Genomic DNA, 18,636 nt, shown 5'->3' on the forward strand with positions numbered 1-18,636 from the left:
CTGATTCCCTGTGTATTTTGTCATACTACACCCATATGTTAAATAGTATAAATTATTTTAAGTGTTTCTTCTTGAATTACTTTGCATAATTCCTTATAAGAAGCATTAATAGCATTTTGTACAAATAGAAAGTTGCATACTATTATGATAAGATGGATTATGGCAAAGGTCATTTATTATCTAACCTTTCATTTTGGTGCCGTTGATGGTCAGTTCATCAAAACATCCTTCTCAACCTGTGATAATTAAGCCCTAATATCCTAATGAATCCGTTGCATTTGATGAGCTCACTCTCACATATATAGATTGGTACTATGTACTCTTCTTGTGAAAATTAAGAAAATAGGCAGCCAAATCATTTTCTGAAGAGTAGAAGTCTCTTAAAAAACTGAGAAGTTACTTTAAGTAATACTTATTAAATATCTAATATGAGATACCCACTACAAAGAACTAGATAGGACTAGAAAGTTTAAGCCATGATACCTTCTGTTAGAAATTTACATTTTACCTTAGAAGGTATGAAATAAACATCTGAAAAAATGGAGAAAAATCAAAAATATATGTAATTAGGTACTGAATTATTCACTATGTGTAGTTTCAAAAGGGAAAAAAAACATTATGAACTTCAGCAGTAATGGAGGTCTTAAGGAGAAGGAGGGTTTAAATTAAATATGAAAAGTGAAAAAATTGATAATAATGAAGTCCCTGAATTGTGGGGAAGTGAGGGAGGAGTAAGACAGGAAGAGGAAAGCCAAATAGATGACACTGAGAAAGCTGGGTGACAGAGCCAGTAAGGAGCCAGTTAGGCAGCAGAGGGAAGTCACAAGCACTTGCTTTAAGTAATCCAAGTATCAAATTTCTTAATGATTATAAAAACAGAGTAAATAGCAATCTAACAGGGCTATGATGAAGATCAAGATTACGTATGTGAAGGTACTTGGAAGTAAACTTTGAAGAATCCAATGAAGTAGGACTGAAATCCCAGGATAGAGACAGATTAGGAAGGATTTTGCCATTTGCCTCTTTCTCACCAAAATGGCATGCAGATTACTCAGGGTAACCTATGCTGTATAATAAGAATGATTTCTGAAAAATTTATCAGTGAGTCAAATGCAAAAACATCCTTCTACTCAGCTTTTTCTTATCCTTCATGGAATCCTTAAGTTCATTGCTTTTATCATTTTCCATTTTAAGAACATTTAAAACATTCTCTTATTTCAGTGTCAGTACCCTCAATTTATCTATCAGCCTATCTCCTAATTTAGTCAAAGATTACAGAAGAATATCATTACTCTATGGGATGTTCCACCACAACTAGTAGGAACCATCAAAACTAGATGTATTTTCACAACAAAAGAAAATAAATGAGGTTTGCCTCTTGAGGTACCAGTTAAGTTCTAGGTTTCAGATTCTGATGGATATTCTGAGTAGAAATAATCCTGGATCAAGATCATAAAATGTATCAAGGCTGAAACACAGAATGCTGCTGGGATTTTTTAAGGAAAGAATTCATACGAATTTTGTGAAATCTTAATGAAAAATGGAGGATTTGAATGAGTCTCCATGAGTGTGCATGATTCGATTGAAGGTGAAGAAATTGGGATGGCAACCATGTATAGAAAGAATAGTCCTCAAGTTTAAAATAAACCAGTAGGGGCTTTACTGAAGTAGAAATCTAATACTGGAGGATAATGAGAAATAAAGTCAGATAGTTAAAGATGAATGAATAACTCAGCCACTGTATAGCCTATTTTTTTAAAGACTTTATTTATTTATTCATGATAGGCAGAGAGAGAGAGCAAGAGAGAGAGAGAGAGAGAGAGAGAGACAGGCAGAAGGAGAAGCAGGCTCCATGCAGGGAGCCCGATGTGGGACTCGATCCGGGAACTCCAGGACCGCACCCTGGGCCAAAGGCAGGTGCTAAACCACTGAGCCACCCAGGGATCCACTGTATAGTCTATTTTAATTTCTTACATCGTGTCCTGTAGGTTTAAGTTACATCTAAAAGGTGTTAGTCCCTTTAATCATTGTATTATATATATGACTTATCTATATAACAAGGATGAATCAGAATCTAGATGATTCATGTTAATGTTTGTTATTGTGGTAAAATATTCATCACTTTATAAAATTTACCATTTTAACTATTTTTAAGTGTACAAGTAAGTAGTGCTAAGTACATTCACACTGTTGGGTAACTGATCTAAAGAACTCCTTTCATCTTGCAAAACTGAAACTCTATACCCATTAAACAATAGTTCTCTATTCACTTCTCCTGGAGCTCCTTGGAAGCCATCATTTTACTTTCTGTCTCTATAAATTTGACCTACTCCATATACCCCATATAAGTGGAATCATTCAGTATTTGTCTTTTTTGCGATGGTTCATTGCATTTCATATATGTCCTCAAGGTTGATTGATGTTGTAGTTATGTGAAAACTTCCTTCCTTTTTAAGGCTAAATAATATTCCATACCACATTTTGTTCATCCATTCATCTGACAGATATTTGGATTGCCTCCACTATTGGCTGTTGTGAATAATGTTACTCTAAACAGGGATATACAATTATCTCCTTGGAATCCTCCTTCCAGTTCTTCTGAGTATCCATCCAAAAGTGTAATTGCTGAATCATACAGCAACTCTGTTTTCAATTATTTGAGGAACCCCTGTTTTCCATAACAATTACACCATTTTCCATTCTTACCAACAGTGCACAAAAGCTCCAATTTTCCTACAGCCTCACCAACACTTGTTATTTTCTGGGTTGTCGGTGGTCTTATTTCTTATAGTAGCCATCCTGATGGATGTGAGGTGATTTTAATATTATCAAGAACTATGATTTTATCCTACTTGCAAGCTAACAAGTTAGCCTGCTATAATTTGTGGATACCAAAAGAAAGGGGTTTTATTATTCAGAGCAATTGAAATAGCCAGAATATCAATCAGCACTTATGCTAGTTCTCCAAGCTCCAGCTCTCAGAAGAGAAGGAAAAAGTCCAGATGACGTGCACACAGTGGAATGGATTATCAGAGGAACTCTAAGTTTAGGGAACTCAAATCTCATATACTGAGCAGTAGGCTTATCTGACTTATGCTCTAGAAAGAGACATCATCTCTGTTATGGTACACAGTAAACAAACGTTCCAAGACTAAATTAGGAAGAAAGAGAGAATCTGAATAGACCAGTTACTAGCAATGAAATTGAATCAGTTATCAGCAAACTCCCAAAACACAAAAGTCCAGGACCAGATACCTTCCAGGTAAGTTCTAGCAAACATTTAAAGAAGAGTTAAGACCTATCTTTCTCAAACTATTCCAAAAAATAAAAGAGGAAGGAATGCTTCCAGATTTATTCTATGAGGCCAGTATTAGACCATGATATCAAAACCAGATGTAGACACCATAAAAATAGAAAATTACAGACCCATATCCCTGATGAACATAAATGGAAAAAAAAACTCAACAAAATACTAGCAAACTACTTCCAAAAATACATTAGGAGAATTATTCAGCCTAATCAAGTGGGATTTATTCCAAGGATTCAAGGATGGTTCGGTATCTGCAAATCAATTAGTATGATACACCACATTAACAAAATGAAGGATAAAAATCATATGATCATCTCAATAGATTCAGAGAAAGCATTTGACAAAATTTAGTATTGAGTCATGATAAAGGCTCTCAACCAAGTTAGTATAGAGAGAATGTACTTTAACATCATAAAGGCCATATATGACAAACTTCAGCTAACATCCTAAGATCAGGAACAAGAAGAGGATGTCCACTGCCACCACTTTTATTCAACATAGTAGTGCAAGTCCCAGTCACAGCAATCAGATAAGAAAAAGAAAACGGGGTGCCTGATGGCTCAGTCAGTTAAGCATCTGCCTTTGGCTCAGGTCATGATCTCAGGGTCCTGGGATCGAGCCCTGCATCAGGTTCAGTGAGCAGTCTGCTTCTTTTTCTCCCTCAACCCCTCTCCCTACACATGCTTAGTGTCTCTCTCTCTCTCTCCCTCCCTCTTTTCTTCCCTCCCTCCAATAAATAAATAAAATATTTTTTTAAAAAAAAGAAAAATTAATTAAGCAATTTCTTGGACATCAATCTTAGCAATATTTTTATGGATATGATTCCCCAGGCAAGGGAAACAAACGCAAAAATAAACGATTGGAACTACATCAAACTAGAAAGCTTTTTCACAGCAAAGGAAACCATCAACAAAATGATGAATAGGCAAGCTATGAACAGGAGAAGATATTCTCAAATGATACGTCCAATCAAGAGTTAATGTCCAAAATTTATAAGTAATTCATACAACTCAGCACCCCCAAAAATAATTTTATTAAAAAATAGGCAGAGGACCTGCATAGGCTTTTTTCCAAAGAAGACATCCAGATGACCAACAGACACAGGAAAAGATGCTTAACATCACTAATCATCAGGGAAATGAAAAGCAAAAGCACAGGGGATAGTGGAAACCACCTGGCATAACATCAGACCCCACAGGTTTGAGGGCCTGGTTCCCAACAAAACTGCCTTTATTTCAGGTATCAGCCACAAGTGGTTGGGGGAACCCCAGGCCACCTGTACTTCTGACCAACTGGCTACAAATTTCAGATGTTTCCACTATCCCCTCGGGTTCAATAATCTGCTAGAATAACCCACAGAACTCAGGAATATACTACAATTATGATTACAGTTTTATTACAAAGGATACACATAGTGCAAGGTCTGGGAAATAACACAAAGCTTCTATGCCCGCTCCTGTGAAATCAGGATGCATCACCCATGCTCCTGGCACATCAATGTATTCACCAACCAACGAATTCCACTGAACTTTGGTGTCCAGAGGTTTTAGGTTTTGTTTTTGTTTTTTGTTTTTTGCCAGAGATTTTATTGGCATTTCATTACATTGGTATGACTGACTAAATCACTGGCCATATGACTGAACTCAGTGTCCAGCCCTTCCCTTCTTTTTCCTCCTTTGGAGTTGAGCTGATATCTGCAGCTTAAAACTCCAGCTTCGAATTACGTTGCTGGTCTTTCTGGCTTAGCCTGTCCCTATCCTGAGTTCTCTCATTAGCATAAATTATTAGGACTCACCATAAATAACAAAGAATTTCTATCATTTGGGAAATTGCAAGGGCTTTGAATTTTCCTACTGGGAATCAGGCACAAAGGCCAGTCCAATTCTTTAATATACAACAATCCTCAGTGGATGAATGACCAAAGGTTTTTACCACTTCCCTTGAAAGACAAGTGGTTTTGAAATCTCACTCTGGAATTTAAGATTTAACAGCTATTGTCTTTGGGCCACAGTTGAAAATCATACTAAAATAATGACATTTTCACATACTCTTACTTGTTCATTGGCTAAACCTGCATGGTTTTGTGAAGGCCAGCAGATCTGTTGACTTCTATATTTGTCAGATGAAGGACTCTTGACTGAGTTTGGAAATCCAGAGGCCCAAGCCCCAGCCTGCATAAATGTACCACAGAAGCATTCACTCAAATGTGTGGTACTGCCAATTACCCAGAGTAGCCAAAGGGATGGCTAAGGTACCCCCCTCACTCACAAAACCTCTGTCCTATTTTTAGTTTTGCAGAGGTCTCACATCTCTCTCCCTCTTCTTTTCTAATAAAATCTTCTCAAAAAAACAAGGAAAGGAGAATGCATGTTACACAAAATAATTATTTAAATTATTTTTTATTAAATTAATTATTTTGTTACACATGATACTGAGAAACAAAATGAAACTTTTAAAAAATAGTATTCATCTTCTCTGTGATGGTTTATTTTATAAATTCTATGGTAGACCACAGTACTGAGACATTTGGTCAAACAGTATTCTAGATGTTTCTGAGATTTATTTTTAGATAACATTTAAATCAGTAGACTTCCATTAAAGCTGATTACCCGTCATGATATGGGTTGGTTTCATCTAATCATTTGAAACCCTGAATAGGGGATCCCTGGGCGGCTCAGTGGTTTGGTGCCTGCCTTCAGCCCAGGGTGTGATCCTGGGGTCCCTGGATCAAGTCCCACATGGGGCTCCCTCCATGGGGTCTGCTTCTCCCTCTGCCTGTGTCTCTGCCTCTCTGTGTCTCTCATGTATAAATAAATAAAATCTTAAAAAAAAAAAAAAAACCCTGAACAGGGAAAGACTGATATACCTGCAAGAAGAGGAAATTCTCCACACTGTCTTTAGACTGAAACTGCAACTCTTTCCTGGATAATCAGCCTACCACACACGCGCGCACATGCACGTATACACATATCCTGTTGCTTCTCTTTCTCTGTAAAACCCTTCCTAGATGAGAGACTCCTAACTCTGGGAAACAAACAAGGGGTAGTGGAAGGGGAGGTGGGTGGAGGGGATGGGGTGACTGGGTAATGGGCACTGAGGAGGGCACCTGATGGGATGAACACTGGGTGTTATACTATATGTTGGCAAAATGAACTCCAAAAAAAATACACAGGGCAGTCTGCGTGGCTCAGTGGTTTAGTGCCACCTTCAGCCCAGGGCCCAATTCCGGAGACCCGGAATTGAGTCCCATGTCAGGCTCCCTGCATGGAGCCTGCTTCTCCCTCTACCTGTGTCTCTGCCTCTCTCTCTCTATCTCTCTCCCTCTCTCTCTCTCATGAATAAATAAAATCTTTAATATATATATACAAAAAATAAAACCCCTCTTAATATACTAATATGCTCTTCATACTATATAACAAATATATCAACTGTGCATAATTGATTAGTGTAAGTGTACTTTTATTTTACATTCCAAAGAAATAAAGTATACTTACCTTCTCTAAGCATGTGTATGTCTGTGTTTGTGGTCTACATTCTCCCTAGTGTCTTCTGACCATGAAAGCTGAATGGTTACAAACCATCTTTAGGCCTTTAAATTTTCCATGAAGTGTCTATTCTCTATCAATTACTTGTTTTCTTACATTCTTACTCAATTTGCAAAATGAAGTGAGGCACAAATGAGTAAGATTTTTCTACTTTATTTCAAGGACAGTAGAGATGAATCACAAAATTCTGTGCAAAATATCCTGTTGTTTTCTTATATTTCTTAAGAAATATGCTTAAGAAAAATGCTGTAGAAACATGAAATGGGAAATAGTTGTTTATAACCCCAAAGAACATTAAAATATAATTGAAATATAATACATACATGTGCTAAAGTATATTTTTAAATGCCTGTTGGATTTCAGAGAAATGAGATGCTTTATCATTATTTAATATTCTAGAAAGCATTTTATTTCATGCCATATATATATGCAAACTAAAACATTTTTAATAATCTCTATTCATTTTAATTATTTTATAAACATAAACTTAACAAATTTAGTTTGCCTTAACAGGAAATAAATCAACTGTACCAAACTTAGCATAATATGTAAGATTTGAAATGATGATAAATCCCTATAAATTAAAGCCAGAAAGCACAAGATTAAATCAAAATGGAAAATCTTTTTATATATTTATTTTAAACTATCTATAATTTTATAATGTACATGTTTCTATATGTGCATGCATGTGTATATATGTGCATATAGAGAGATATATTAATTTACAGACAAAAAAATCCTAAAACATTGTCCCTTCTTATAAGTAGTTTTTGCATAATATTCAGAGCTTAAAAGCTATGGATTTAATAGGTTTGGAAAAGAGAAAAACTTAGTGGAACTAATTCTTACATGGTACAATTGTCTATATCACATTTAATCTGAAATTAGAGTCAACAAACCTAATGGTTTTTAAGCATTCATTCATTCACTCTGTACCTATGTACAGCTGATTGGCTTATTATATTAAAGTAGCTTTTTATTTTATTTTTTTTTTAATTTTTATTTATTTATGATAGTCACACAGAGAGAGAGAGAGAGAGGCAGAGACACAGGCAGAGGGAGAAGCAGGCTCCGTGCCGGGAGCCCGACGTGGGATTCGATCCTGGGTCTCCAGGATCACGCCCTGGGCCAAAGGCAGGCGCCAAACCGCTGCGCCACCCAGGGATCCCTATTAAAGTAGCTTTTAACTTCACTTACTGTTGATTCCAAAACTGTACATTCTAGAAACATCTTCTTAATTTTGTTCAATTTCTTTTTAATTATAATATTTTTAATGTTATCATTGTGTCTATACCTCCCAGTTTATAGTGGCATCAGTCCATTTGTAAATAGAGTAGAATTTTATTTATGGAGATGGACTTCAAGACATAAAAACAGAAACTCAAGAGATAAATACTCAAGAGTGTCTACACACACACACACACACCTGTTTTACCCTCTATTTACAGAATAACAGACATGATAAGTGAGTTCATTTTCCAAATACAGTTGACCCATTTACATGTAATTTAAAAGAATAGAATGGAAGTCTTGCTGGATTTAATAAACCTTTCTCTGCCTTCTAAAGCAGACTGTTCTGCACATGATTTACTTATTTAATTGTGCTCTAATACATTGACATCCAGGGTGTGGAGGCAAGTGCCCTCTACATTAGAGTTCTAGTCAGTGATGCTAATGTTCACAAATCAGCTTTTTGTAGGTTTTTTTTCCTCCGTCTTCAGAGATACAAGATATTAGCTATCACTTGCTTTTCATTCTATGAGAGATACGTCAGCGTAGTAAGTATGAGAGAGTTCAGGCTTTGCATACAGATAGACCTGGGTTTAGATCCTAACTCAGCTGTTTGGCTTGTCTGACTATAAAATGAAAATCATAATATCTACTCTCCACAGGGATTCTTCTTATGAGTGATGAGATCACAAGTTATAGTACCTGCCACACATTGAACATTTAATATATATGTGTCCCTTGCTACCACGCTCTACAACACTCACATTGGAAACCTTGCACCTGTCCTGCTTCTGACCTCTTCCTTCCTATCATCTATGAACTAAGCAACTACATAACCAAAAGGGTTTGAATTACATCTAAACGAGAAGTCAGTGATTATGGTAGAAGTCTTTATTTATTCTAAGTGTACACTATTAGCAGAATAAAGAACATAAGCCTAAGGCCTGACTTATTCTGACCTTTAAGTAGATAATATTTAAGATAATCTTTGAAAGGTAGATAGAATTTAGCCTGAAAGGCACATAGATGGAGATGCATACTTCACAGAGAAAATGGCAATCAGGCCTAAACTAAAGCACAAGCATTTGAGGAATAAGAGGTACTTCAGTTTACTCCTTAGTGAGTATATGTGGCAGAAGCTAAGACTTAAAGAATATAGGCCTATTTTGTTAAGCAGTCTGAGTGCCAAGTTAAGAGTTTAATTTAATGGAAAATGAGTTAGTGTTTTCTAAGCAAAGGGGTGTTGCTTTAGGAGGATTTCTCTGGTGTTAGCATTTGGGATATAATAGAGTCGGGAGAAACAAAAGTGAAATCATTTAGGAATTTATTAGAGTGGTTCAGGCAAAGCATAACAAGACCTAACTCTTACACATTGCTAGTGGGAATGTAACTTGCTGCTATCTCTGAGAAAGGCAGTTTGACAATACGTATCAATATTACAAAGGTACATGTATCAATATACATATATACCAATTACAAAGGCACATATACCCACCAATATTACAAAGAAGAGGAGGAATATGTATACATACTTGCTTTTGTAAACATAGAATATTTCTGGAAGAACACACACACCCACACCAATGGTACTAGTGGTTTCACCATAAAGAAATGAGAGGCTGAAAGACAGAAGTTAGTATATGTCTCACTGTGTACTTTCTTGCACCTTTAGAATCTTATATGATGCAATATTACCTAGCCAAAACAAGTGTTTTTTATTAAGCTTTTAATTTTAATTCCAGTATAGTTAACATACGGTGTTATATCAGTTTTAGATGTACAATGGAGTGATTCAACATTTCTAAACATTACTCAGTGCTCATCATGATAATCCCTTCATCACCCATTTTACCCATCCCCCAGCACTTCCCTTCTGGTATACTTAAGACTCTATTACCTTTCTCTCTCTCTCTCTTTCCTTTGCTCATTTGTTTTGTTTCTTAAATTCCACATATGAGTGAAATTATATGGTATTTGTATTTCTCTGACTTAATTCACTTAACATTATACTCACTAGCTCCATCCATTGGTATATCTATGTAGATATATAGATATATATATATATAGATATATATTGATTGATATATATTGATAAATATTGATATATATATCACTTCTTTATCCATTCATCTATCAATGGACACTTGGGCTGCTTTCATAAATTGGGTATTGTAAATAATGCTGCATAAACATGCATCCCTTCAAATAAGTATTTTTATATTTGGGGGGTAAATACCCAGTAGCACAATTACTGGCTCCATGCTCAGTGCAGAGTCAGCTTTAAATTCTTTCTCCCTCCCCCTCTGCCCCTTCCCACTTGCTCTCTCTCTCTCTCTCAAATATCTAAACAAAATCTTAAAAAAAAAAAAATAAGTAGAAGAGGTATTTAGAAAAGTTTAGAAAACTGCCTTGAGAACTGGAAGGGGCAGGAGAATCCTGTCCTCCTCCCATCTCCGCCTTTATCCATGTATCCTCTCTAATAAGGCAAATTTACTTATTCAGTAGGCACTATTCCCTAAACATTGGTATTAAATGAGATCATTTATAAAAAACCTTTGGAGTTCTTTCAAAATTCTAATGTGTCCAAGGTTTGCTTTACTGTAATAATACTAATACTACTAATAATATCCAAGCAAATATTTTTAGAATTTCCCCATAAGTCACTATGAAACATTTACCTTTAGTAGAAGACTGAATCTACTTCAGATTTCAAAACCTTGTCAAGTCTCCTAGTTAGGTTCAGTTCTGGGTAGTTGCTGCTATGTAAAAATGTTGCCACTTTTGGTAAGGAAACATTTATAAACTCTAGTTCTTTTAAACAAGCTAGTTTACTAGTTCCTAAACAAATTCACTTTTAGAAAATGTAATTCCTCATCACATAACAGATTATAGATTCATTTACCTATAAATGAATAATTTTAAAGGATTTACAGCTTAAAGCAAGAATAACAACAGAGACCAAATGCTAGGTTCCTACTACAAAAAAGTTTTTGACATCGATATCTGGTTTAGTTGCAGTCTTTTGTGGCCTTTTCATCTTCTATTCCTAGAATTAGAAACCTTTATCATAGTATTGTTCTCACTAAAACATTGAAATACTTCTGCCAGCTGCCAGTCCCTTTGGCAAAGGGTGGCCTCTAGCTCTGCTGATTCATAAAGTTTTGGAATCTTTTATAAATTGTTTTTTTTTCCCCTTCTCTTTGGAAATGCTCTTTTTAAGCATTTAGTTTTGTGGTTTGTTTTTTTGTTTGTTTGTTTTGTTTTGTTTTGTTTGTTTCTTTTCTGAAAGAGAGTGCCTGTGCAAGCAGGGGGAGGGACAGGAGAGAGAGAATCTCAAGTAGGCTCCCTGCTGAGCACAAAGCCCCAAACACAGCTCCATCTCACGGCCCTGAGATCATGACTTGAGCCAAAATCACGAGTCAGACACTCAACCAACTGAGCCATCCAATGCCCAGCATGTAAAATGCCCAGCATTTTACATAGGACCTTAGCTGACTCATATCTGAGTCAGTCTCCTTATCCTTTCAAAGTCCTAAAAGAACTACTTTGATTATAGTATCATGTGCCAAGGTTTATTTCTTAAAATATCTTTGTTTTTTTTTTTCAATCAAAACAGTAAGGTATAACTTGTATAGGCCCAGTCAAGCTCTACTATTTTTCCTCTCATTGAGGGTATAGATTGACTTTGTTAATCTAGTGACTGTTTATTCTTCAGTATTCTTTATTCTTACTTTTTGAGTCTTTAATCTGTACATAAGTTTCCTATACAAAATTGATACTCCTTAAATCTTTCAATAATTTGCAAATTACTTTATTAAAGGGGTTATCTTAAATAAATAAAAAGTTTAAATGTTCTTGAATATTTAGAAACTTGACAACAATTAGTCACTAGCTTTTAAAGCCTAGTTTTTCTTTATTCACAAGATTAAATATATTTGGTATGTTGATTCCTCCTCAACCCAACAAAAGTAATTTTAGCTTTATGAGCAAATACAATTAATTGAAACCTCCTGATGATGAAGCTGATTTTGTGATTAAACTGAATTCATTCACATATAAGCTCAAATTAGATTTTCATGTGGGTCCATTTTAAGGTTTTTTTCAGTTAAATTAAATAACTTTAAGGAGGTTTAATTTCATTTTCACTATAATTTTCATTATGCTATGGAGACAGTGCCTTCAAACAAAGAAACAGTGTTTTCTACCAGAAAAAAAAAATTTTTCATTGCAAAATTGAATATTAATTACCTTTGTGCAACACTGCTGCTTAAATCAGGTTTTCTCTTAATTAGTCCATTTTAAATCTATCATAAGCTATAACTGTATTCATTATCCTGTCACTTTTTTTATCTAATAGAACAAAAACAGCTGTTGTCTGGGCTCTAAATAACTCCAATAAGGTCTTTCAGAATGATGTAGAAATAAATCAGAATATAATATCCAAGGTACACAATGCAAAATTAATAAAAAACTAGTGGTCTGAGAGTTGGAGACACTCTTGTGACATGTAAACATTTGTTCAGCAGCTAAAGTAATGACAATGAATTAAACCAATAGAATTACTTCTGGCACTTAACAGAAATCTTACTTGATCATCAATCATTAGCTTATAATAAAAGGGCTGAACTTGCAGTTCTGAATGTATATCCAGAAAAATTAAGTGAGAGATATAAATGTGATAAAGAAAGACAAATGGCCCAAGCTAAATTGCTTTAAATTACATTGACCTCATCAGTGTACCTTTGAAACCTGTCCCTAATTGAGAGCAATTGATTTACCCTTCCAGATTTCCTCTAAAACCTATCAGATCCCACATTCAAAATGTTAAGAGCCCCTTGCCAAATTGTTTTGCAATTGAGCTTTCCTCTGGGTTTTTATATGATGACTAAGCTACAAGTCAGGTAGAAAAACAGTACTCAATGAATCTAAGCCTTAGAAATGAAAGTGACATCTTTTTACTCCCACTGGACACAGTGATAAACTAATGAAAGTAATTTTTAACATAAAACAGTTGTAATAGCACAAAAAATATGAAAGATATTAGGCACCCAAGTGAACTGTGAGCAGGACCACCATGCAAAAATGTCAGATGTCTCACCCATACCCAGGATAAAATAGTCAAGTTTCTCAAAATTAAGGAGGGTCTCTGAGGAAGATATTTCAAAAGAGTTATGCTATGTAGCCAGCACAATCCCACAACCTTCTATCCGTATGAGAGCAGAGAGGTGAATGATTGCCCTGCTGCTCATCTCAGTCCTAGCATGAGGGTCACTGGAACCATCAGAGAGCTTGGTCCGTGTTCCCTGTAAAAGAGGGACATTTAGCTGGTGTCTACCTCATGCCTGGTAAAACTAAAGCATGAGAGTTTGGCTAATTGGTCTGTCAGAAAAGGAAAGGCCATGTCTGGGAAGTATGTACCCTCTTTTCCTTTTTTTTTTTTTTTTAAAGATATTATTGTTATTCATGAGAGACACAGAGAGAGGCAGAGACATAGGCAGAGGAAAAAAGCAGGCTCCCTATGGGGAGCCTGATGCAGGACTTGATCCCAGGACCCCAGGATCACGACCTGAGCCGAAAGCAGATGCTCAACCACTGAACCACCCAGGCGCCGCTGTACCCTCTTTTCCAAAGTCAGGTCAAAGGCCCCTAAATCCTAGGTCCAGATGTGGAATTCTTAGTAGGAATGTTGCCCCGGAATCCATTTAAAAGGGATCCTGCTCAAAAGAACTGGGGAGTACACTAACCTTGTAAAGGAAACTGCATTGGTGGGGCCTAGAAGGAGTGTCTCCAAAGATGTCAAGTAGCTTTAAATATATGTCATCTCATGACACTCTAAGTCCAGTAATAATTCCCTGCATTATTTTCCTTCCTTCATCTCCATGTCCTAAACACTGTGGGATTGGAAGCCTCAGTAAACAAGATGAAGAATAAAATCACCACTGGAGAAGAATCGATCAGCCTCTTTTCCCAGCTTCTCTTAGAGATTCTCTCCTGCACCAGGTCACAGTTGGGAGAGATAAGATTCAATATTGTAACAAGTTTGGAGTGTTACTTATTTCCTGGAGCAAGGGAATCAAACTACTAAATCAAGACCATGTTGGCAACTTAAAACTATCTGAGAACTTTCTGTCACCCAAGAAATCAAGGAGGCCATGATGCCTCTTCTAGCCTTCATCCAGAGATAAGGAGAAAAACACCTACAACTGAATGATTTTTGAAGGGAGTGTGCAAAAAGTAATAAGGTCACTTTAATGATTATATCCCATGAATCCTAAATGCTTAATGTTTATGAGTTAACAATGATTTTGAAGAACATAGATACTATATTTAGAGTTTTTATGATGACTTGATGAAGAAGCATGCCATAACGTGAAATATGTCCTTTGCCTTCTATAAATAGAGCAGATAAAGACAACTAGACTCTGATGCTAAAGGAGACAAAATACAGTATTATATTCAATATAACACTTGATAATATCGTACAACATGGCATTAAGAGTATACAATGTCCATTTACAGCAGAACAATCCTACTGCTTCAAAGTCCACCCTGATTTAAAAAAAAAAATTAAATGTGCTCTGAATGCTGATTTCTTTTTCCTACATATGAGGCAAGAACCAAAATGATCTCCAAAATATATTCACATATCTTCTTCAAAATAGACCCAAAGGGCAGCCCTGGTGGCTTAGCAGTTTAGCACTGCCTTCAGCCCAGGGTGTGATCCTGGAGACCCGCGATCGAGTCCCACATCTGGCTCCCTGCATGGAGCCTGCTTCTCCCTCTGCCTGTGTCTCTGCCTCTCTCTCTCTCTCTCTCCCTCTCTCTCTCATTCTCTCTGTCTCTAATAAATAAATAAAATCTTTAAAAAAAATAGACCCAATAATTTTAATAGTTTAAACTTGGGGAGAAGAATTTAAAGACAAATCAAAATGTCATATTTTTCCCAGTGAAATTACTTCCTTCATCTTTTTCAGGTAACACATATTTCTATACTTACTATGTTGTCAGAGACACTGTATTGAGCCCTTCACGTGTATTATCTCATTAAATCCTTACGAGTAATTTGTTTAAACTTGGAGCTATTTAAAAGTACTATTCCACCCCACCTCCTACCCCCACCACAGTCTGATGAAAGACCATTTTCTATTTATTCTCTTTATTTTTCCTCATTCACAGTTGGTCTCTCTTCCCCCTTCCTGCCCCATAGCTCATTATCAATATAAAGCTAAATAGTCAAAACTAATCCAATATCTAAATAATGCTTCCCAAGAAGTGAGAATCTTGCAAAATGAGAAGCAATGACTTGATATGAAGAAGGAAGTATTCCTCAGAGCTCAACCATAAATTGTCATCATTCATGAACTCCGCTAAACTGTTTCCTCTTTCCTGTTTTGTTCCTCTTCATGTTCCTGGTGAATAGGAATAAAGCCCAGAGAATTGGGCTACAATGCTGAATTCAATTCAAGTAACTCATAAGATACCAACTTTTAAAATATACATTGTTTGACTCAGTAATTTCACCCACTTAAAAACTTTCCTAGGAATGAAAAGATACAAACCAAGATATATCAACTATGATGGCTAATCCAGTGCTATTTATAACAATGAAAAGTTACAAATAACCCAAAAGGCCGATAGTAGAAAGTAAATTGCAATGATTAATAAGATACTTATAGCCATTAAAATATTTATATACATGTTTTAGAAACATTTTTAATTATATAGTAAGCTGCTGAAGATCTATTGCTAAGTAACAAACACTATGTACCAAGTTATGCTGTATTTTAATAAGAACATGCAAATTTTACAAATATATGTGTATGTGTGTATATACATACATACATAGAATACCCTCTGGATGGGTGGTGAACTTGCAGCGATTTTGGTTTTTTATTTTATTTTTTTTAATTTTCCAATGTCTTACGCTAAACAGGTAATTTTTAACAGCAAAAAGACAACCCATAATGAGGTAGACTTCAATTCAGCAAACACTTGTTGGTAGTCTATTATGCAATTAAATTAAGTTGGAAAAAGATTTTTTAATGAAACATGCATATAAGTGTAGATACAAAGAAAATTATAACATAGTCCTGCTCTTGGTGAGCTCACATTTTAGCAAGAGTAACATAAAGGAGCAAAGGCAGCTTACCTCAATAGTTGTTATGACAGCATAAGATACATTAGAGATACAAAAGAAGAACTGGTCACCTAAAACTGGGAATGTGATAGATTGAAAAGAGACAAGAGGGTATTCCAGGTAGATAGAAGAAATATCTATGAATGCATGGAGGCATTTATTGGAGTGGAAAGTAAAAGAAGATGAGCAGAAAGATATGAAGATAGAGAAGGTAGGAGCTAGATCATGATGGACTCTTGAAGCATTAAGGGCACAGACTGTAGAGTTATACTGTACAGTATATTACATGTGACTATTAGACACTTGAAATGTGGCTATCCCACAATGAGACATACTGCAAGCATAAAAATAACATACCAGGTTTTGAAGACTTGGTAGCAAAAAAATGCTAAAATCTCATTGTATAATTATAATATTACATAAATTAAACTATTATGTAATATAATATGTATTATATTATTATTAACATAATTTAATGTTGACTACATGTTGAAATGATAATATTTTGAGTATAGTAGGTTAAATTAAATATATTATTTTAATTTAAGTTGTTTTAATTTTTGTAATACAGCTACTGAAAATCTTAAATTATATATGTGGTTCACATTATATATCTATTCGACAGCACAGCTTTAGAGAACAGATTAGAAGAGAACAACACTGAAAGGAGGAAGACTGGTTAGAAGGCTTTTAAAGAGTCCAGAAAAGATGCAAAGAGGGGTTGAACTAGGCAAGTACAAATAGGGATAGAGAGGAAGAGATGGGTATATAAAAGATACTATACTGATAATATCAGATAAGCTAAATAAGAAATGGAGCTGAAGTATGTGGAATACTCTACATTTCTTGGCCTGATAAAAATACGAGTAGTGACCTTAGACAAAACAAGGAATACAAAAAGAATACCAGCTTTTGGTGTAAAGATTTATTTATTCAAACATTTACTTACTCATTCAAACATCCATTACACCAGCCATGTGCTAGTTACTCTCTAGGTGGTCAGGTGTCAGGGATCTAGCAATGATCAAATAAATGAGGTCTCTGCTCTCCTAGAGCCTACTTACACTTTTGTGAACATATAACAAGTTCAAGTTAGCCATGTTTAAAGTAGAGGGCTATGGGATATTCAGGTATAAATGTTAACTTAAAACTTAGATGTTTGTGTAAAATTTAGGACAAATATATGAATGGTAGTTAGATATTTGAGAATCATCATAGTGCTTCCACCTAGGGACAGCAAAGAATAAAATCTTAGGAAACACCACCTATTCAAGAAGAACATGAAGAAAGAAGATCAGGGAAAGAAACAGGTGAGGAGAAATAGGAGAAAACAATTCCAAAAAAGCCACGAAAGGAGAAAAACTTAACTGTGGTCAAATGGAGCACTGCCAAGTGCAGCAGATTGATAAAGACTACCTACCATGCATCCATAGGACTATATAATTTGAGGTCACTGCTCATCTTTGACAGGGCACTTTCAGTGGAGTGGTAGGGACAAAAGCCAGACTGGAAAACAAAACTGATAAGTAAAGACAGCACCTATATACTGCTCCTCTGAAGAATTTTGCTGGGATGGACAGTGGCTAGAAAAGATAAGCACTGATGTGAGAGCCTAAAATGAGAGAGAACTAAAGTATGTTTTCAGGTATTAGGGAGGGACCAGTAGAGAGAACTAAAAAGAAAGGAAAACAGAGGAATAAGTGATAGAATGAGATCTCTTGAGAGTTGAAAGTAGATGGGGTAGAAAGCACTGGGAGAGACATATTAGTCTTGAATGCAAAATAGACACCTCTGCCTGACCATGATGGCAGCATAGGTTATTTCTGACTTCACTCCTTTTCACAAGGACTAACATCTATTTAAGAACAAGACACCACTGAGAGAATCCTAGAACATGGCAATGAGGCTGAAGCATAGCCTTGAACCTTAGAGATCAAGACAGTAGAAAGGATGCAGATCTGCCTGATTCAGATCTTCAAATGAGTAGTTTTGCCAGCTCTAGGGCCAGTTTTGCCCATACCCAGGCAAAGCGCTGAATCACAGTCTCACCCACTATGAAGAGTACCTTCCAGTGCCATCTGACCAGAAGGCTGGTGACAACTCCTTAAAGCTATGTGGCCAGTGGCCCTTGAGCCAAGAGGTAGGAGAGCAGAGTCAGTCACCCCCAGAGGAAATCCAGTACCAGAAGTGGAGACTTTTCATGCTATGCACAGGCAGGGAGATTAATTCCTAGCCACAGCTGACAGTGTCTCCTGGCCCCTCCCAACTAGGCAGCCTACTTAGGAAATTGAAAGTAGCCTGGAGAGGCCTAGGCAAGAGGCTGAGACATAGCCCAACACATGGAGGAGAGTATCTTCCAGCCCCATCTGACCAGAGGACTGACAAAAATACCTGAAAGCCCTGAGGCCCAGAGG

General features: G+C 36.0%; 1 protein-coding gene and 1 long non-coding RNA gene across 22 annotated transcripts in view; one reads left to right on the plus strand and one right to left on the minus strand.

Moving 5' to 3' along the window:
• LOC140623662 (bifunctional heparan sulfate N-deacetylase/N-sulfotransferase 3) overlaps positions 1–18,636 on the plus strand; it is a 172,737-nt gene that overhangs the window by 105,199 nt on the left and 48,902 nt on the right. The window lies entirely within an intron of this gene.
• LOC140623665 (uncharacterized) overlaps positions 1–18,636 on the minus strand; it is a 155,079-nt gene that overhangs the window by 69,167 nt on the left and 67,276 nt on the right. For 9 of the 20 annotated variants that reach the window (XR_012023211.1, XR_012023224.1, XR_012023212.1 and 6 more), the window contains 2 exons: positions 9,618–9,704; positions 6,805–7,101 (listed from right to left, as the gene is read on the minus strand). The exons of 2 other annotated variants lie outside the window; for them this stretch is intronic. This is a non-coding gene — a long non-coding RNA (uncharacterized lncRNA). Of the gene's footprint in view, positions 1–6,804; positions 7,102–9,617; positions 9,705–10,763; positions 10,845–13,285; positions 13,389–17,642; positions 17,742–18,636 lie in introns of all 20 variants that reach the window. 9 more of the 20 variants (XR_012023226.1, XR_012023215.1, XR_012023220.1 and 6 more) reach the window with 6 other exon arrangements.

This window comes from Canis lupus, chromosome 33 (assembly GCF_048164855.1).
Source record: "Canis lupus baileyi chromosome 33, mCanLup2.hap1, whole genome shotgun sequence".
NCBI classification, from domain to species: Eukaryota; Metazoa; Chordata; class Mammalia; order Carnivora; family Canidae; genus Canis; species Canis lupus.